The sequence below is a fragment of the Lissotriton vulgaris genome, chromosome 6 (genome assembly GCF_964263255.1).
Source record: "Lissotriton vulgaris chromosome 6, aLisVul1.2, whole genome shotgun sequence".
Taxonomy (NCBI): Eukaryota; Metazoa; Chordata; class Amphibia; order Caudata; family Salamandridae; genus Lissotriton; species Lissotriton vulgaris.
The window spans coordinates 978771431-978793742 of NC_141694.1; the positions used below are offsets into that span (position 1 = coordinate 978771431).

Here is a 22312-nt window from a genome sequence, read left to right on the forward strand (position 1 = left end):
CTTGGCTAGCAAAAAGATCTCTTTATCTATGTCCTAATGTACATGCTACAGTTGTTTAAAGAGTGTTAGAACATGAGGCATGGTATTCAAGAAGTATGGGAGGTTAAAAACACAAATTGAGATTTGATTTTCGAACGTGCTGTTGATTTTCACAATAATACAGACTCCATAGAATTGATCAGTTTACCCTTTATAAAATTCAAGATGTTTTGTACTGCTTATAGTAAATGTGGTAACAGTGGACTTTTCCATCTGCAGTTTATACTGAATGACCAGCAGTGGCAGTGTTTCACATCAGAATGTCTCTGCATTGCCAAGACTGAAAAAAAAGAAGTCTTCCGGATACAGCATCATTGTACCACTTTATATGGTAAGTGTTAGATTTGGGGGTCTCTAGTTTGCACACGTAGGTACACGTAGTGACCCTCTCTTCTATTCAGGGAAAGGGGATTACATACCTAAAATAATCCCTGCTCACCCTCTAGGTTGCGTGGCGCGAGCTGTTAAGGTAGTCTGAGTTCAGGTGCACTCCTCCCTCCCATCTGGATGCAGATCTCTCTATTCACCACTGGGTGACTCGGCCTGTCTCCTGGAATTCCCCAGCCCTGTCACTCACAGAAACCAGATATAGGAATACACAAACTAGCAGAGGCAGGTTTGAATGGTTAGACAAGCAAATACCTACTTGCTAAAAGTGGTATTTGCAGACACAGAATATTAAAATAAACTTTACTAAAAGATATATTTTATTATTCTGAGTTCAGGCATACTAAACTTTAATTTTTACTATGTTCTCTGAGCCTGTTAGGGTTATAAAATGTAACAATTCTAACAGCCCATTCTGGCCTATGGAGAACAGGTAGCCTTGCAATAGTGGAAAACGAAAATGGCTGTAATTCACTATTAGGACATGCCACACGCACCAGGGCTTGTCCTACCTTATACTTACAATGCACCCTGTCCTTGGGCCTACCATAGGGATGACTGATATGAAGAAAAGGGAATGTTTAGGGACTGGGAAGTGGGTGCACTTGCCCAGTCAGCATTACAGTACCAGACTGCACGCAGGCTCTGCAATGGCAGACCTTAGACACATTTTACAAGGCTACTTCTGTGGGTGGCTGTAACGGGGTGGGGAGGTTGCGTAGGGGTGACGAGTGGTGGGCCCCCAGGAATGACCTAGTACACCCTCATTCGTTGCAGACTGAGACATGGGGGTCGGACCATGACGAACCTGAGGATGAGGAACATGGCTCCTTTAAGTGGGCGTACTCCGAGGAGGAGGACCGGCCTTCGACGCACGTCACTAGCCCCGGATTGGATATGAAGGAGGAAGTGTATTACTTGGCGTGTGACATCACCCCAAGAGAGGCGGCGAGGAACGGAGACGGAGACGAGGAACCGGTGAGCGCGGAGAGAAGGAGAAAACCGGAGGAAATCCTAGAAGCAAGCGGAGGAGAGTCCGAGGGAGAGCCAGGAGGCCAACGACCCTGCGAGCCGCCGTGCCACTCTCCCGGGGGAGGAGCGTGGCTTTCCCAGGTACGGCAGCGTATGGCGGCTTGGGCGGAAAGCAAGTTTATGTGATAGTGTAAATAGCCACTGTTTGTGTCCTGCGTGGTCCCACCCTTTTGTTTCACTTTTACCCCGCGTATATCCCTCACCGTCTTGTACCTTCCCTCCCCCCCCACACTGCACAGACCTAGGATTGAGTGACAAGTTCACTGGTGACAACTATTCCCTCACATCTCACCCGGTCCCTTCGGTGCAATATTACCCCAGCGGACGGCTGAACTAACGGCTCCCTCTCTGTTGGTCTTTTCTTTCCATGGGGGACCGGAGCCAAGACCTTGCCTAACCTCAGGACCCTGACCAGACCTAGACGACAGCGCTGTGTCCAGGAAAGGAAACGGAAGAACATCAACCGCCAAGACGGATTCCAGCCAGTTCGCAAAGGAGAGGCTCACCTTTAGAACCAGGAGAACATTGATGAAAACTAATCGTGGTATCCCAATAAAACCTTCTTTAACCCCACGTACCGCTGTCCCAGTCGTTTCTGCACCACCACCAGCTATCTCTAGTGCCTCAGGTCAACCAGCCCAGTCCACAGTGGTGTCAGAAGTGGGATCTACTCCCTCCGAACAAGACCCAATCATGGAACAAGTCATTCAAACCCTCATCGAGGGACAACAGAAACTGGAGTGGGCTATTGGACAGCAAATAAGTACTGCGGATGCCGACCGAACCCTATTTCGCAGCACCATGACCCAACAGATGGATAATCTTCAGAAAGTGGTGCAGACACCAGGGGCCGCAGTGTCGGTGGACCGGAGACCCTTTGGGCCCCATTCGTCGGGGGTCTCCCTCCAGAAGTACGTTAGAGGTGAAGACCCGGACGCCTTCTTGGTAAATTTTGAACGTGCTGCCCGAGCCTGTGGGTGGCCAGAAGATAAATGGCCTTTCTTCCTCGCACCCCTGCTGACGGGAGAAGCCCAGACAGCATACCAGGTCGCCAACAATACCGGAACATCCACCTATGCCGAGATCAAGGGGGTGATACTGGATCACCTCGGTATGGATGCAGAGGCCTACCGGCTTCGGTTCCGAAAAGAAAAAGGTATAACAGGGGAAAATCCTAAGACTTTATATTTACGTTTGAAAATGGCGGCCGAAAAATGGCTGAGACCGGACAACAGGAGCAAAGAAGAGGTCATGACCAGTATTATACTTGAATAATTCATGGAAGCTCTACCATACGGGACCCAAAGATGGTTGAGGCAACATCCAGGCCTGACCGCAGCCCAAGCGATCGAGATGGCGGCGAACTATACCCGGGCCGCCCCTCGGACCTTTCCATGGGAGACGGAGAAGTCGTCTAAGACCCCAGTCCCTCCACCCAAGTTGGACAAAAAGAAGACAGTTTTCGAACCCCTGAAACCAAGGCCCTTCCGCCCAGACCTTCCACCTTTAAGGGGTCCTCAGTGCTTCGAGTGCGGGGAATGGGGACACATAGCCAGGATGTGTCCCAGGAGAAAACCCGCTGAGGAACCCATGGAGGTTGGGTATATCCCTAAGGCAGTTATGTACAGCGCAGAAATGGGTCCTTCATACTATGTAAAGGTACGGGTGAACCACTCTCCTGTAAAAGCACTCCTGGACTCTGGTTGTAGACAATCCGTAATAAGGGAGAAACTAGTGTACCCCAGTCAGATAGGGCAGGAGGGTGAAGTGCACATTCGATGCGTTCATGGGGACGTCAAAACGTATCCTATAGCGCGCATAACCATTCACCCTATAGGAAGGGAGCCATGCACCGTAAGAGTTGGAGTGGTGGGGTCCTTGCCGGAAGAACTGATTTTAGGAGTGGACAATCCTCAATTCCTAGCCTTGTTTAAAGGGGAGATAGACAAACGCCCTGCTGAGGCCTACCTCTCTACCGAGCCCTGGGTCATAGACAGGGGGTTCAAGTACGCCCAAGCTAACGATCCCACCTTGCTGAATGCGTGGGAAGCCGCCCACGTTGCCCTGACTACTGACTCACCTCAGCGATACCCCCGCTTTAGTATAGACAATGACCTGTTATACAGAGAAGGGAAGGAGGGAGAACCCAGGCAATTAGTGGTACCCCGTGCATTCCGAGAACAGATATTGTTCTATGCCCACACCCATTTGACCGCTGGGCATAGCGGGGCAGAGAAGACTACCCAAAACATTTTGCGTTTGTTTTTCTGGCCGGGCATCTATAAAGAAACGGAGGTCTATTGTCAACAATGTGAGGTGTGCCAGAAAAGGAACATGAGCAAGCCTCCAGCGCTGCCTTTACAACCCCTCCCTGTGATTGGCAATCCCTGGGAACGGGTGGGTATGGACCTCATAGGACCCCTGCCCCGTTCATCCAGGGGCCATACCTATGCATTAGTGGTGGTGGATTACGCCACCCGTTTTCCGGAGGCCTTTCCCCTAAGCAGTCCCACCACAAAGAATGTGGCAGAAAGGCTAGTAGAACTGTTTTCGAGGGTAGGGTTTCCGAGGGAGATCCTAACGGATCAAGGGACGCCCTTTGTATCACGCATGATGACTGAAGTATGCAAAACACTAGACCTACAACACATCCACACATCAGCATACCACCCACAAACGGATGGTTTAGTGGAACGATACAATCGGACCCTAAAATCCACCCTCAAGAAACTGTTGTCATCTGAAAATAAGGAGTGGGACAGAATGCTTCCGTTGGCTCTCTATGTAGTAAGAGCACAGGTCCAGAGTAGCCTTGGATACTCTCCCTTCGAACTGCTATATGGCCGGCAGCCGAGGTCCTTGCTAGAAATAACCAGGGAGACATGGGAAAGAGAAGAGGCTAACGAGCAACGGTCCCTTCTAGAATCCACCCTGGCCTTCTTACCAATCAACCCTGAGTTGTCGGACTCGGCGAGACAAGAACTAGGGGATGTGCTCCGCCCTTTTTCTCCCTTGTTTTCGGATACCCCTGGCTGTACCCACCTGGCAGAACATGAAATACGCACTACCCCGGGCAGTATAGTGAAACAAAGGGCCTATCGCGTACCCGCCGCAAAAAGGGCGGACGTGAGAAGGGAAGTGGCTAGTATGCTAGAGCTTGGTGTCATCAGACCCTCAAAAAGTAATTGGTCATCCCCAATAGTCATGGTGCCCAAACCTGACGGGTCCACCCGTTTTTGCATGGACTTCAGGGCATTGAACGCCGTTTCCTCCTTCGATGCGTTCCCCATTCCCCGGGTGGACGAATTGATTGAACGCATAGGGGAGGCCAAATACATAACGACCCTGGACCTGACAAAGGGTTATTGGCAGGTACCCTTAAGGGAGGGGGACCGCCACAAAACTGCTTTCGCCACCGAGGAGGGACTATACGAATTCAATGTACTCCCCTTCGGCCTCCACGGGGCGCCTGCCACCTTTCAGAGGCTTATGAATACGGTCCTGGCCCCACATAGCCGATACAGTTCTGTGTATTTGGATGACATAGTCATCTTCAGTAACACATGGTCGGAGCACCTGGAACATGTATCGGAGGTCATGGCCTCTCTGCGAGACGCCCGATTGCATGTAAACGCCCGAAAATCCAGAGCGGCTTATTCAAGAGTGAAATATCTCGGGTTTATGTTGGGGGACGGAGTGATAGCACCCCAAGAGGAGAAGATCAAGGCAATCACAGAAACTCCGTTTCCAACCACCAAAAAGGAACTCAGGGCCTTTTTAGGCCTCATGGGCTATTATGGCGGTTTTTACAGAACTTTGCCGATATTGCCACCCCCTTAACCAATTTGCTCCAAAAAAATGTCAAGAACACCTTACCACGGCCCCCTTCACAGGAAGCCATGAAGGCCTTCATACTATTGAAGAGAGCCATAACCACTAGTCCTGTGTTACTGCCTCCAGACTTTGAAAAGCCGTTTTCCCTGGCCACTGATGCTTCGGATACGGGTATAGGAGCAGTTTTATCTCAAATGGGAGAAGACCAGATCGAACACCCGATCCTGTACATCAGCAGAAAGCTCCACCCTCGGGAACAGCGGTTTCCGACCGTGGAAAAAGAGTGTCTTGCAATAAGGTGGGCGGTGGAAAAGTTGCGATATTACCTGGAGGGGAAGGCTTTTACCCTCTACTCGGACCATGCCCCTTTGCAGTGGATGCAAAAGAACCGGACCCAGAACGCTAGAATACTGAGGTGGTTTCTCTTCCTCCAGCCCTTTTCCTTTACCGTTGTGCATCGGAAGGGGAGGGATAATGGGAACGCGGATTATCTGTCTCGCATGCCGATGCCCATTCTCCCCGATCGGGAGAATCCAGGGGGGGAGGAGTGTAACGGGGTGGGGAGGTTGCGTAGGGGTGACGAGTGGTGGGCCCCCAGGAATGACCTAGTACACCCTCATTCTTTGCAGACTGAGACATGGGGGTCGGACCATGACGAACCTGAGGATGAGGAACATGGCTCCTTTAAGTGGGCGTACTCCGAGGAGGAGGACCGGCCTTCGACGCACGTCCACTAGCCCCGGATTGGATATGAAGGAGGAAGTGTATTACTTGGCGTGTGACATCACCCCAAGAGAGGCGGCGAGGAACGGAGACGGAGACGAGGAACCGGTGAGCGCGGAGAGAAGGAGAAAACCGGAGGAAATCCTAGAAGCAAGCGGAGGAGAGTCCGAGGGAGAGCCAGGAGGCCAACGACCCTGCGAGCCGCCGTGCCACTCTCCCGGGGGAGGAGCGTGGCTTTCCCAGGTACGGCAGCGTATGGCGGCTTGGGCGGAAAGCAAGTTTATGTGATAGTGTAAATAGCCACTGTTTGTGTCCTGCGTGGTCCCACCCTTTTGTTTCACTTTTACCCCGCGTATATCCCTCACCGTCTTGTACCTTCCCTCCCCCCCACACTGCACAGACCTAGGATTGAGTGACAAGTTCACTGGTGACAACTATTCCCTCACATCTCACCCGGTCCCTTCGGTGCAATATTACCCCAGCAGACGGCTGAACTAACGGCTCCCTCTCTGTTGGTCTTTTCTTTCCATGGGGGACCGGAGCCAAGACCTTGCCTAACCTCAGGACCCTGACCAGACCTAGACGACAGCGCTGTGTCCAGGAAAGGAAACGGAAGAACATCAACCGCCAAGACGGATTCCAGCCAGTTCGCAAAGGAGAGGCTCACCTTTAGAACCAGGAGAACATTGATGAAAACTAATCGTGGTATCCCAATAAAACCTTCTTTAACCCCACGTACCGCTGTCCCAGTCGTTTCTGCACCACCACCAGCTATCTCTAGTGCCTCAGGTCAACCAGCCCAGTCCACAGTGGCACAACCAGTGCTGCTGGCCCACCAGCAGCATTTGGATTACACACCCTGGCACACTCAGTGCACTAGACTAGGGTCTGACAAGTAAACCAAAATAGCCAAACATGGAATCACTAATCCATACATCAATTTACAATAGGGAGCAATTGCACTGTGGCACTGAATAGCAGTGGCACAGTGCCCAAAACATCTAACACCAGCAGAAATACATGAGGCAATAACCAAAAATGGAAGGTAGACCCACGCCAATGCTGCCAGATCTAACATGTGTCCCCTTCAGCTGTAAAGTGGGGAGAACTACCCTAACTCCTGGGAGTTCTCCTCACTAAGGCAGAAAAATCTGGACAGACCATCAGCGTTGGCGTGGTCTGTACCAGGGCGGTGCTCCACCATAAAGTCCATACCCTGTAGGGAAATAGACCACCTCAACAGCTTTGGATTCTCACCCCTCATCTGCATCAACCATCTGAGGGGTCTGTGGTCTGTCTGAACCAGGAAGTGAGTCCCAAACCGGTATGGTCTCAGCTTCTTTAGTGCCCAGACCACAGCAAATGCCTCACGCTCAATAGCACTCCCCCTCTGTTCCCGTGGAAGTAACCTACTGATGAAGGCTACAGGTTGATCTAGGCCCTCCTCATTCATCTGTAACAAAACAGCCCCCACACCATGCTCTGAAGCGTCTGTCTGGACAATGAACTCTCTTGAGAAGTTCGGTGCCAGGAGCACGGGCGCCTCAAAGGCTTTCTGACAAGTGTTAGTCCAAATCACTTTCTTGGGCTGTTTCCTGGAAGTCAGCTCTGTCAAGGCTGCAACAATGTTACCATACCCCTTGGCAAACATTGTGTAGTACCATGTGGGACCTAGGACGGCTCTCACCTCTGTCTGGGTTTTGGGTGGCTCCCAAGCCAGGATGGTTTCAATCTTGGGTTGTAGGGGCGCCACCTGGCCGCTCCCAACTTGGTGTCCCAAGTACACCACAGAACCCTGCCCAATCTGGCACTTGCTCGTCTTGATCCGGAGGCCTGCTTTCCGCAGTGCCTACAACACTTCCCAGAGGTGGCGCAGATGTTCCTCCCAACTGGCACTGAACACTGAGAGGTCATCCAGGTAGGCGGCACTGAACTTATCCAGTCCAACCAACACCTGGTTGACCAACCTCTGAAAGGTGGCAGGGGCATTCTTCATCCCAAAAGGCATAACACGGAACTGTAAATTCCTATCTGGTGTGGAGAATGCTGACCTCTCCTTTGCCCCATCAGTCACGGCGATCTGCCAGTACCCAGACGTTAAATCAAACGTGCTGAGGTACCGTGCAGCCCCTAGCCGATCAATGAGCTCATCAGCTCTGGGGATGGGATGCGCGTCAGTCTTCGTGACTGAATTGAGCCCTCGGTAGTCCACACAGAACCGGAGTTCGGGTGTGGCACCCTGCGCTGCAGCCTTTGGGACCAAGACCACTGGGCTGGCCCAAGGACTGCTAGATGACTCAATCACCCCAAGTGCATGCATCATTGAGACCTCCTCTTTAATGCAAGCCCTCGCCCTGTCAGTTACCCTGTAAGACTTGTGCTTCACAGGTAAGCTGTCTCCTGTGTCCACATCATGGATGCACCAATCTGTGATACCATGAACCAGGGAGAACAGATCAGAAAACGGTCCCAGCAACTGGCGGCAGTCATTCTGTTGCTCAGGGGTCAGGGTAGAAGAGAGGTTAACACCATCCACTGACCCATCTTGCTCTGAGGCTGACAGGAGGGCAGGAAGAGGCTTAGTCTCCTCCTCCATCCCAGCATCTGTTGCCAAGAGCATGCCCACTTCAGATCTCTCTAGTTGGGGCTTAAGGCGGTTGACATGTAGGACCTTCAGGGGGTTCCTAGGAGACCGCAAGTCCACCAAATAGGTAACTGGACTCTTGCGCTCCACAACCTCAAAAGGTCTGGTCCACTTATCTTGGAGCGCACAGGGCTCCATTGGGGCCATGACCCACACCTTCTGTCCAGGCTGAAGCTCTACCAGAGTGGCATTCTGGTCATAACAGCGCTTCATCTTCTCCTGGCTTCCCTCCAGATCCGCCTGAGCGAGTGCACTGAAGGGCCTGGTCTGGTTCCTGAAGGCCAGCATGTAGCTATATACATCCTGGGGAGGTTTCCTGGGAGATCGCTCCCAGCCTTCTTTAACCAGACTCGGAGGCCCTCTCACTGGGTCTCCATAGAGAAGCTCAAAGGGACTGAACCCTAGAGATTTCTGTGGCACCTCACGGTATGCAAAGAGGAGGCATGGTAAGAGGACGTCCCACTTACGCCTCATGGGTTCCTCAAGACCCATTATCATGCCCTTCAGGGTCCGGTTGAACCTTTCAACCAGCCCATTTCCTTGGGGATGGTAAGGAGTGGTGAACTTGTAAGTTACACTGCACTCCTGCCACAGGGACTTCATATACTTGGAAATGAAGATTGTCCCCCGGTCAGACACTACCTCGCGAGGAATCCCCACTCGGGAGAAAATTCCCATCAGTGCTCGTTCCACCACGGGGGCCGTCACTGTCCTCAGAGGTATGGCTACCGGGTGGCATGGTCCACCAGGATGAACCTGTTGCCCATGGCTGTTTTGGGGTCCAGTGGCCCCACAATGTCAATCCCCACCCGCTCAAAGGGGGTACTGACCACAGGGAAGGGCTGGAGAGGAGCCGTGTGCTTCCTCCCACTCGTCCTGCAATGAGTGTCAGAACTCTTGCGCATTTGGGGCCAATAAAAGTGGGTGAAAAGCCTCTTAAACGTCTTGTCCTGCCCCAAATGTCCTGCTAATGGCACATCATGAGCCAGCCCCAGTAGGAAGGCTCTGAACTTCTGGGGTACGACCAGCACACAGGCTGACCCATGTTCAGCAACCTTAGGCTCACTATACACAGTAGATCCAATGTGATCGTGACTGATCACCTGCTGTCTGGCTTACAGCCTGTTGTCGCAAGCCCACAAGAGAAGGGCACTCTCTCTGCTCCTTGCAGAAGTCTTCCTGGAGGGACCTCCTTCTTGTAGCCAATGGGTCAGCTCAGGCAGTTCTCCCAGTTCAGCTATCTGTTCCCCGGTAGGCTCCAGGGCATCCCCCTCAGGGTCTACCTCCTCCTGGGCTGTGGGAACTTCAGGGGCCGGTTTCCAGCGCCCCTCACCACTTCTCTCTTTGGCAGGTTCCTGGGCCTCCCTCTCAGGCTCCAAGTCCTCTTGAGAACCCCTACTGGCTGACATTGACCGGGTGGTCACTTGCGCCCAGTCAGGCAGGCCAACCATCTTTAAGTGAGTTGTTTTCTCCACCTTTTTCCAAGGGGAGCTCTCCAAATCCTTTCCTAACAAACAGTCAACAGGCATGTGGGCCTCAGAGCTACCTGAAGAGGACCAGAGACCCCCCACTCAAAGGGAACTTGTGCCATTGGACAATGACTCTGTTTTTGTCAGCGTTAACAACTCTGCAAAATGCATGAGGGACAATCTGCTCTTGAGACACCAGGTGACACTTGACAGCTGTCACACTGGCTGCTGTATCTCGAAGAGCCTCCACCTTTTGGCCATTGATGGTTACTCGCTGCCCATATTTCTTAGTGTTCCTGGACAGCTGAGCCTCTGAGACTATCTCACTGTCTCCTAAAGAGACCAGGGTCATCTGTGCGGGATCCCACCCACCTTGGACACCAATCTCCTCCCCCAAGGCTACACTAGCCATCTGCCGGGGCGGAGCACCAGTGGGTGCTTGTTTACCAAACATGCGGCACCTGGGATCATTCGCCTTATGACCCAGATCATCACACTTATAACATTTCAGGTTCCCCTGGGCAACAGAACTAACTGTCGGGGCTCCTTGCTTTCTCCCAGGGGGAGGCTGGGAACCTTTCACAGGGTTCCCTTGGGGACTACTTTGGGGCCCTTTGCTGAACTCCTTCTGTTTACCCTTGTCCCCCCCATTCTTTTGCTGGGGACCCTGCCCACCTTTGGCTGAGTCTCCCATGTGACCCTGGTGGACTCTGGTACTGACCCAGCGGTCCGCCTCCTCAGCAAGCTTCCTAGGGTTAGTCAGCTTGCTATCTATCAGATGCTGGCGCAGCTCTGGAAAACAATTATCAGACAAGTGCTCCCATGCAATCAAATCAAAGAGACCTTGAAAATCATTAGCCTTGCTGCCCTTTACCCAACAATCCAATGCTCTGCAAAAGAAAGTGACATATTCAACCCAAGTACTGTTTTCTAACTTTTTGCATTTCCTGAACCTCTGCCTATAGAGCTCAGGTGTCAAATCATATCTAGACATCAATGCATCTTTCATGTGGCTGTATGAATTGTGGACATCAGAAGGCAGGTCTAACATTGTATCCCGCCCCTCACTAAGGAACCTTTCCCACAATCCCGCTCCCCAATCTCTCTCAGGGACCCAGTGGGAAGACATGGCTACCTCATAGGCTCTAAACCACTGATCAATATCATTATTTTTGTAAAACTCCTTCACCACATCCTTGGCAATATACGCTCTAATTTCAGTATTTACTGACGGTACGCTGCCACCAAAGGGAGTAATTTCAAACTTTTAGCTTTCAACTCCAACTCCCTCAAAACTTTTTCATTCTCAAACTGCATTTTCTTTTCCTCAAGATCTAACTTTCTATTTTCTAATTCCAACTGCCTATCCACCTTGAACCTGGTCATCTCCACTTCATGCCATCTTGATCTTTTTCTGTCCTCCAACTCCTCTGGAGACAGACTTTTGTTAGAAGCACTGCTACATGCGGGGGAAGGTACTTTCCTCCCTCCTAGGCCCACTGGCCCTTCTTCCTCCTAGGCCCACTGGCCCTTCTTGTTGCTCAATTGCCAAGTCATCCTCCTCAATCACAGGAGTTTTCCTTGCTTCTACCCAGGCCCTCAGCGCCTTTTAGAATTCTTCTTTTACTCTGAACCCAGAGGTGGGAACATTTAACTTTTTGCTGAAAAATTTCAGCTGTGCAACTTTATAGCTTTTTAATTTCTCTTCTTCCAATTCGAGATCAGTGGAGGCTATGGATTCTGCCCTCTCTATCACGACTGAATTAGGCATCTTTCAAAAATAGAACAATCCAAAAATCAAAAAGGAATCTACCAAAACGTATGCAGTATCGTTATGGTCTTCACTCACTAAGTAGTGTTTACCAGTCACTGTACATGAGTCACAAACGCAAATTCGGAAACCCTTCCGCTGCCTACCAATGTTAGATTTGGGAGTCTCTAGTTGACACAGGTAGGTACTTGTGACAAATAGTGATCCTCTCCTCTAGTCAGGGAAAGGGGATTACACACCTAAAATAACCCTTGCTCACCCTCTAGGTTGCGTGGTGTGAACAGTCAAGGCTTATTTCAGAGGCGTTGTAAGTTAAGCAGTTGTGACCACATACAGTAACCCAGTGACAACACTGCAAACGGACACCACAAAGGTTTTATATAAAAAATAAGTAGACTTTATAGAGAGTTACCACAAAACCATAAACGACAAAAATACACACTATGATTACTTTAAGATGGTAGATTTAAGCTTAGTTCAATTCAGTTCTTAGATGCAACACGCGTCAATGTGCCTTAAGTTGCGTTGGCTTCCACCACAAGCAATGTCGCAGGGATGGGAAATGCGGCAAAGTTCAGATACAACTAAATAAAGACGTGAAGATCTTCCAGATGTGGCATGCTTCTCGGGGATGGGAGAAGCTCTCGGTTCGATGCATGGACTACAGCGGCGACATCCAAGATGTGACGGCAACAGCTCCAGCGGCGACGCTCTTCTCCCACGATGCGTGAAGCTTCCGCTTGATGCGACAACTACAGCGGCGACATCCAAGATGTGACGGTAGCAGCTTCGATGGCGGCACGCTACTCGGGGAAGCAGGGTGCTCTTGATCGGTGCAGTGCGACAGTTCCAGCGGCGACACCCTCCTTCTCCTGAGTTGCGACGGCAGGCACAGCGACAGCGACACGCTCCTACCTCGTTGCGAGATTCTTCTCTTGATGTGGTGTAGTGCGACAGCTCCAGCGGCGACACCCTCCTTTCTCCGGAGTTGCGACGGCAGCACAGCGACGGCGACACGCTTCTTCTCGTTGAGTCGCACTTCTAGCTCCTTGCGACACGCAGTTCCTCAGAAGGCCCAAAACAGCAGCTGGCACTTCGAAAAGAACTCTGGTTAGCTGGGGGTTGAAGTCTGTTGTCCCTGAGACTTCAGCAGGAGGCAAACTCTTTTCCAAGCCCTTGGAGATCTTCACAAGTTGAAAGCAAAGTTAGAAAGTTCCTTTCTCCATCCGTTGGCAGTAAGGTAACCACTGCAGGCCATTCCCCCAAGCAGCACTTCAGCTTGGGAATAGTCTCTCCTAAGTTTCTTCAGGTTCCTCTCCTCAGTAAAGGTTTCTTCTTGTAGTCCAAAGTGATCTAATTTTTTGGGTGCAGGGTCCCAATATTTATACTCAGAAATCCTTTGTTCTCTGAGGGGAGAGGGGCCTTTACCCAGTCCAAACCAGTTCTGAAGCACTCTGTTTATCAGACTTCTCCTTTCCTTTCACAGTGCAAGGCAGAAGCATCAGACGCCCCACAGGAGGTGGAGCCAGCATTGTGGAAGGCAAGTACAGTCCTGGAGCACTCTGTTGATAGGATTCCTCCTTCTTCTTTCATTGTGCAGGGCAGAGACATCAGCCACTCCCCAGGGGGTGAAGTCCGCATTGTGGAAGGTAGTCCGCGTCCTATTCAGAGTTCAGGTGCACTCCTCCCTCCCATCTGGATGCAGATCTCTCTATTCACCACTGGGTGACTCAGCCTGTCTCCTGGAATTCCCCAACCCTGCCACTCACAGAAACCAGACATAGGAATACACAAACTAGCAGCAGCAGGTTTGAATGGTTAGACAAGCAAATACCTACTTGCTAAAAGTGGTATTTGCAAACACACAATATTAAAATAAACTTTACTAAAATTCTGAGTTCAGGCATACTAAACTCGAATTTCTACCATGTTCTCTGAGCCTGTTAGGATTATAAAATGTAATAATTCTAACAGCCCATTCTGGTCTATGGAGAAAAGGTAGCCTTGCAATAGTGAAAAACGAGAATGTCTTTAATTCACTATTAGGACATGCCACACACACACCAGGGCTTGTCCTACCTTATACTTACAATGCACTCTGCCCTTGGGCCTACCATAGGGTTGACAGATATGAAGAAAAGGGAAGGTTTAGGGACTGGGAAGTGGGTGCACTTGCCCAGTCAGCATGACAGTACCAGACTGCATGCAGGCTCTGCAATAGCAGACCTTAGACACATTTTATAAGGCTGCTTCTGTGGGTGGCACACCAGTGCTGCATGCCCCCCAGCAGCATTTGGATTACACGCCCTGACACAATCAGTGCACTAGACTAGGGTCTGACAAGTAAACCAAAATAACCAAACATGGAATCACTAATCCATACATCAATTTACAATAGGGAGCACTTGCACTGTAGCACTGAATAGCAGTGGCACAGTGACCAAAGCATCTAACACCAGCAAAAATACATGAGGCAACAGCAAAAAATGGAAGGGAAACCGACGCCAATGATGCCAGGTCTAACAATAAGTAAATATCACAAACATTCCTTAATGCATTAAAAAGACTCCGTTCCATGGGGGTAAGAGAAGGCGCCATTCCTAAGCAGTCGATACCCACAAATAAAGGGAATAAGGCTAATCAACATCCCAAAAATAAGAAAAAGAAAGGGACTACTACAGCACTAGTCACGAATATACCTACCTGTACTAACTCTGTAATATCTGCTCCGCCTAACCTACATTGTACTCCCAAGGGTATTGTTCAGGGGGGGGCACCTTGTCCGTCTGACTTCGATAATACCGAGTTGTTTGAAAGACTCAGGGACTTCTTTAAACAACAACTCCAGCCCCTGGAACGGAGCATTATGGCCATTGAGAAACAGCTTGCCATACTTATTGCTAAATCTCCCAACCATCCAAGGGAAGGTATAGTTAAACCTGGGGGGGGTTTATCTGTGGTTTCACCTGCAGTGTCTTGTCCGGGGGTCCCTCCAGCTAAGACTAACATAGACAAACCGTCTGTCAATACAGTTATGTTTAATACCAAATCAAAAACAAAGGATCCCACCATTTCAACACCGTCTACTGTTAACACTTGTACTAACTGTTCCAAATCTAAACTGAAAGATAAACCATTACCCCAGACACCGTCATCTACCCAGCAAATTCTTGCTGTCCAGACCTCACAAGTTACCTCCAATGATGCCAATCGTACCCTGACCAATGAGCCTTCACAGCAATCTACTAGCAAAAATAAGGTCCCCAAAGCTAACCCCCACACAGACAAAAAGAAGCCCAGACCTAAACGCCCATTTCAATTGGCCCCTGAGGTATCTCCATTTACGGCAATTCTAACAGGAGTACCGGAACTTCCAGAGGGAACTGATGAACCTCACTGGTCCCTCCGGAATAAAATTCTGCAGTGGCTTAGTATTCACAGGCCCCTGAAGCCCCCATTCACTTGTAGAATATCTTCGGTACGTAGGGTTTCTTGGGTGGGTAAGATCCCCAAGAGTATTCAAGGGGATTGTGTCATTGTTACATGTGAGGACGCCTCTACTGTAAACCACATCTGTTCTTGGCCCGATCTAGAGAAGAAAGGTGGAATTGATACCCATCGACTCTCCTTTTTCTATCCACCTACTTCTAATTACCATTACCCAATTCCACCGCCAAATTGGGCTATGAACCAAGAACACCAATGGGACTATGGCGACCCTTGGCAAATACAACAGTTCAGAGGTAGGGATTGGGTACCCCGTCCTTGGTATCCCAATAACAACCGTTTTGTAGATGGCGGGTGGCAGGGCATCCAAGCCTCCAACAGATTTGACAGCCTGGAGATGGTCGATTGACTTTATGTCCCTTTAACATCGATTCCAACTGTCAACAGGCGGTCGGCATCTGGGGTGGTTGTGCGATCTAACCCTGCCAGCCCTAGTCCTAACTCCGCTCTTACAGTGGCACCTGTGTCTTTTAGTGGTCATATGGTTCTACATAAGTCTCCCGCACCCGAAATTTCTTTTACCCAACCCCCTTCATCTTGTCATCACCCTTTTAACACCCAATCCACTACCTGCAGGTCAGTAATTGGACCCTCAAAGATACCAGCTCAGGTAACTAAGCCGGGTGACCTTATATTGATATCCTGGAATATCGCTGGTATCGCAGGGAAGTTAAATACCCCTTTTTGGTCCAGATTCATAGGAGAAGGGTTCGATATAGTCCTCCTCCAAGAGACTTGGAGTCTGGAGGATATTAATGTAGAAGGTTATTCTTCTTATTGCCTGAATGCCACCAAATCTAACTCTGGAAGGGCAAAGGGGGGTCTCTTGATTCTCCTTTCCAACAGATTGGAAACCTACAAAGTTAGAAGTAGCTCAAATGTGGGAGCTTACAGCCAGGTATTAAGGATTGCATGTGCTAAGGGTAAGGACCTAGTTCTTGTCAACTTTTACAATAATATTTTTGATGCCTCCAGAGGGAATATCCTGTACCCCCTGGAAAAAGAAATAGCTAAGGCTATAGGCATTTCAAAGAAACAGTTAGACATTCTATGGGCCGGGGACTTTAATCTGCAGCCATGTCAGCTATCTAAGGGCAACCCATGCGGCTTTGGGGTGGAGCCGGATAATTCTAACGGGGGTGCGGGAAGGAGTGAGGATTTTCCCCACTTCCCACATTGCCATTACGGCTCCACCTTAAACAAACTGCTATCTAAACTAGATTTATCCCTATTAAACTGTAATAAAAATAAGCAGAATGCCACATGTCCCACCTTTACAGGGAGGGAAGCTGGGACTTTTATTGATCACATTCTGTTCTCAAGTAATGGGGACTATATAAGCTTGCACGTGAGAGAGGAAAGTCTTAGCGATCACAATAGTATTTGTGTCACCCTTCCTTCAAGGGGTGTCACACATAGAACTGGGGAAACCTGCACCACCGATATAGTGTCCCAGCGACCCAATGGTCCGAGAATCAAATGGACGGGGGTCAATTCTGCGGCCAAACAGAGGGAGGTAATAACCAGTTGTAAAATTGAGATTAGGTATTGCCTTAAAGATGTTTTTAATCACGATCTCCTGATATCCCAATTTATTAATATCAATACCATCATTGAGGGTATCTTCACTAAGAAACCCTCAGCTAATAAAACGATTAAATTGGGATGGTTTGACAAGCCCTGTACCGTAGCCCTACGGGAACTAAAACGCGCTTTAGGGCTCAAACCCCGCGATGGTATTAGCATCAAAGAAGCAAGGGTTAATTACAAATTGGCTATCTCGAACAGGAAAAAGGTACTACAGAGAGAAGCCTGGGATAAATTGAATGAAGCAGTTGAGACAAAAAATAGTAAACTTTACTGGGAAATAGTCAACAGTCCATTTTTAAACACAGAAGGTGTCCCAGAAATCACTTCTTATGTTGCCTGCGAGGACTGGGTCTCTCACTTCACTAACATTTTTAACCCAGAAAGGGTATCATTAACCCTACCTCTTGCTGATTCGCCAATGTGGTTACCTATACCGTTAGAGATTACGCTGCAAGAGGGACTAGAAGGCCTTGCTAATAGCAAGGGGGGGAAAGCCCCGGGACCTGATGGGGTGCCCATAGATTTATTAAAAGTAGAACCTAACCTGTGGGCTCCCATTTTGGTTAGGACCTTTAACTGTGCAGCGGAAGGCAATTTCCCCCCCTCTTGGGGTCAATCGGTTATCATCCCCTTATATAAAAAAGGCAGCAAATCCGAGGCCTCCAACTATCGGCCAATCTCTTTATTGGATGCCTCAGTAAAGGTTATGAGTAGAATTCTGCTCAAAAGACTTGAAACTTGGGCAGAAGATATGAACATTTTAACTAAAGTGCAATACGGCTTCAGGAAGGGGATGGGTACCCTGGAGCAATGCGTGAATTTGGATCTTTTAATTAATAAATATACAGTGGCTAAAAAGGGCAATTTATTTTTATGTTTTGCAGACCTGAGCAGCGCATTTGATTTAGTTGATCACGGCATTCTTTGGCAGGTTTTATTGGAGTTAGGAGCACCGAAAGAAATAGTACATTTTCTGGCTAGACTTTACCAGAAACTTTCCTGTAAAGTCCGATATGGTACCCATGGTGAATGTACACCATTCTTTAAGGTATCTAGGGGCATCCGCCAAGGATGCGTACTAGCTCCCCTTTTATTTTCTCTTTTTATTAACTGTGTTGACCGTACCTTGGCTACCATACCTGCAGACGCCCCGCAGATTGGAGGCAATTCTGTCCCAATCTTACTTTATGCGGACGACGCGGTACTTTTATCACGCACTCAGATAGGCTTACAGCGTCTCATTGATGGTTTTATGTTGTTTATACAAAACAGGAGACTCTGTGTAAATAAATCTAAGACCTATGTTATGCTGTGTGGCGAGTCAGCCAATAAACAAAAGTCCAATTTCTATCTAGACAGCGATAAAATGTTACAAGTTAAAACATTTTGTTATTTAGGAATCACCTATGCTAACGATGGGTCCTGGAGATCAGAGCTTGAAAATGCCAGGTTGAAAATGACTCGCTGTACCAGCAGCGTTTTTCGATTTTCTTCTAAGCTCGGTTCGAGAAGCATCCGTGATATGATTAACATTTATAATATTCGCTGTGTTCCCTCGGCATTGTATGGGGCTGGGGTGTGGGGCCACACAGACGGCACCTCTCTCCAAAAAGAGGAGAACAAGTTCCTAAGAAAAGTGCTTTGTGTTCCCCACTCCGCTTCCATTCAATTAATCCACGACGAGGTTGGGGTTGAGTTTATCTCGGACTTAGCAGCCGTTCGTCCACTCTTATTGTGGCGTTCTATTTGGGCTAAGCCAGAAACTCGATTCACTCAAGAAATTATTCTTGACTGTATAGGCCTGGACTTTTCTTTACGTATTCTTTGGCTGAAATATATTAGTTTTTGGTTTAAGACTTTGTTTGATATTGATGTTCTTGCTGACCCCGAACTCGCGGTAGCAATACCCAAAAAAGAGATCAAACAAACTTTTCTGATGTACAAAAAGAAAGAGCGAGATGAGGTATATGGTAAGCTAACTACTGTGAAGTTCTATAGAGAACTTAACTTACCATCGGGGTTCCAAGTCTATCTCCTATATGTCTGCCGCCCATCTCATCAATATGTTTTAACCCGCGTCAGGTTGGGTACCGTACACCATTTAGTTGCGTTTCCAGTCCAGAAACAGAAATCTGAAACTCCCTGCCCTTGCGACAATGTTTCGCGCCAGAGTTGCTGCCATTTCTTACTTTTTTGTAAATTTTACCACTTTTTAAGATTAAGGTATTTAAAACCTATATTTATTAAATATAATATACGGTCTTTTAAGAAAGCCCTTGCGTTACTTTCAGCTTTAGAAAATGCGGACATATGTTTTTTTGTTGCCACTTTTATTCTGAAATGTACAGCTGCCAGGAAAAGTATTGTATTGCTATGATTTCTATACTCCTGTCTGTACTTTCCCATAAATGTACAGTTGCCAGGGGGAGCACTTGTTTAGCAATGTTCAAACATATTTTTAATCCTGTCTGTACATGTTTTCTTCCTTTTGATTTTTCATATTTTTATCATACAGCTGCCAGGAAACGTTTAGTGCTGCTATATTTCTATATTTTCCTGTCTGTATCAAAAAATTTTAAATTAAAATTTTCTTGCCCCATGATCTAGGCAGGGGCTTGTTATGCAACGTACAGCTGCCAGGATAAGCATTTTGCGCTAATCTATTTATTCCTGTCTGTACGATTTTAACTTTTATACCTTTTTGTCATCTTCATGTTTTTTTAATTGAGATCCAATGTTTAAACGCTTGTTAATATGTGTCTTATCCCCATATGAATTATTTTGGATTCCCCTGTATAAATTTGTAACAATTTTTTAATGCAATGGATTGATTTCATGTTTTGCTTGTATGATTTGTTTGCAAATCGAATAAAAGCTTTGAAATTGAATTGCATTAAAAAGACTTTCACAGCATCTGAATGTCCTCACTACCTTCCAGTGGGGGGCTGTGCTTGTATATAATTTCTGTCAAGATGGAAGTAATATGGATCACATTGTGTTGGCCATGAAAGTTAATAATACTGACTGACTGCCTCCAAGGCTACTAAAGCCTGATTTAGATCCCGGTGCTAGCAATGTTCCATTCAAGGAAATTGCTGTCTTTGCGGCTGAAATGCACTATCTCACTTTTGAACAATAGTGTTTCCTTCTCACGGAAGGAAGCTCATTTAACGTCTTCCCCTGCACTTTGTATGTTGGACTCTGATACTTAAGTTGGATTGTTGGTAAGGATAATCTCAGTTTTTGTATCTCTGTCCTACTTTCATTAAGGCCCCAGTGCTTGGAGTGGTTCAGAGTCCTCTGAGAGCAAACAGTCTGGGCCCCCCCCTTTTTCAGCCCGCATTGCAACACTGAGCGTTGGGGTCCCACTGGGTTCAGTCTTAAGTCTGACCCTGTCTAATATATATATGGCCCCCCTGGCTCCTATTGCAGAACAGTACAGGGCAAAGATAAAATTGTACGCCGATGACACGCAATTGCTGTTCACCTGTGAGAAGGATGAGGTGCTAAATGGCAACAAAGTCAATGCTTGTTTAACCAAGGTTTTTGAGTGGTTCAGGCAAAATCAGTTGCTTTGCAACTCCCACAAGTCAGAAATTATCTTTTTTGGACATACCCCAGGCGATGAGTGGCGTCAATGGTGGCCTAAAAATCTATCTCCTCCTTAAAGACCAGTCTCTACTGCAAAAAAAATTAGGAGTGAAGTTGGACTCTGACATGACCATGAAGTCCCAGGTTCAATCGGTTGCTGGCACCTGCTTTGGCCTTTTAAAAATGATGAGGAATGTTCTCCCTTTGTTCCTATTCCGCATAGGAAAACTGTGGTCCAGGCCCTGATTACATCAAGGTTGGACTATGTAAATGTTTTGTACCTGGGCCTTCCAGACTACTTACTAAACCGCCTGCAGGTTGTTCAAAATGCGGCAGCTAGGTCCGTGCTTATGGTTGGACCCAGGTCACATGTGTCTCCCCACCTTAGATCATTGCACTGGCTTCCAGTGAGACAAAGAGTCTTTTTTAAATCCCTGGTCCTAACTTTTAAGGCTCTAAATAACATTTGGGCCCTGTATATCAGGAACAAAATTCAGCCCTACAAACCTCTCAGAACGCTGCGATCCTCCTCCCTTCAGCTGACAATTGTGCCTAAGTTTGACCGTGCTTTAAAAGGAGGCCGCTCTTTTCAAGTAGTAGCCACAAAATTATGGAATGGTCTCCCTTTCTACCTTAGACAGGAACGTGAACTTCTCAGCTTTATGCAAAGCTTAAAGACCTGACTCTTCTAACAGTAGTCGCACTCCAGTTAGGTACCCCTGGTTGTTTCTTCACTTGCTCTGTTTTGGCGTTAAAACAGCACCGGGACACTCCTTGGAGTAGCCGTGTGTTTAACAACTACCCCTATAACATAACATCTGTTTACCCTTTATAAAAATCAAGATTGTTTGTACTGCTTATAGTAAATGTGCTAACAGTGGACTTTTCCATCTGCAGATTATACTAAATGTCCAGCAGTGGCAGTGTTTCACAACAGAATGTCTCTGCATTGCCGAGACTGAAGAAAAAATACAGAAAGGCAGTCTTCTCGCATACAGCATCATTTGACCAATTTATATGGTAAGTAAATCTCACAATCATTCCTTTAGGCATTAAAAAGACTTTCACAGCACCTGAATGTCCTCACTACCTTCCAGTGGGGGCCTGTGCTTGTATATGATTTCTGTCAAGATGGAAGTAATGGGGATCACATTGTGTTGGTCATGATAGTTAATAAAAGAATGACTGCTTCCCAGGCTACTGAAGCCTGATTTAGATCCCGGTGCTAGCAATGTTCCATTCAAGGAAATTGCTGCCTTTGCGGTTTAAATACACTATCTCACTTTAGAACAATGGTGTTACATTCTCACGGAAGGAAGCTTGTTTAACATCTTCCCCTGCACTCTGTATGTTGGACTCTGATACTTAAGATGGATTGTTGGTAAGGACAATCAGAACAAGGGAGCTATTAATAGCATACCTCTTAATTAGATTTAGCTCGTGGTACATGTACCGAAAATGCACCTTAATGCGGTTACCAGCTCCTAAACTTTTTCCTGCATACACAAATGGTGGAGACACTACTCCATACAAAAAAAAATTCTAAAGGATAAAGATAAAAGAGGGCAATTACTCTCTTGAGCGCCCAAGTAGCACATAAAGTCCTGTTAGGCCAATAGCACATAGAGTAGTGTCACTAGGGTATCACACAAGCGAAATCCACAAGATGAATAAGTGGCATGCTCTGCATAAGATCTAAGCGGCGATAGCTAAGTCCTTACCTGA

General features: G+C 47.9%; 1 protein-coding gene across 1 annotated transcript in view; it reads left to right on the top strand.

Annotated features, from left to right (window-relative positions):
* The window catches only part of LOC147708272 (uncharacterized), a 413470-nt gene extending 391863 nt beyond the window's left edge, over window positions 1–21607 (top strand). Inside the window, exons 21-22 of the mRNA XM_086925333.1 lie at window positions 259–370; window positions 21485–21607. The gene's annotated coding sequence lies outside the window, so the exon portion shown is untranslated. The remainder of the gene's footprint in view (window positions 1–258; window positions 371–21484) is intronic.
* Window positions 21608–22312: the final 705 nt, after the last annotated feature.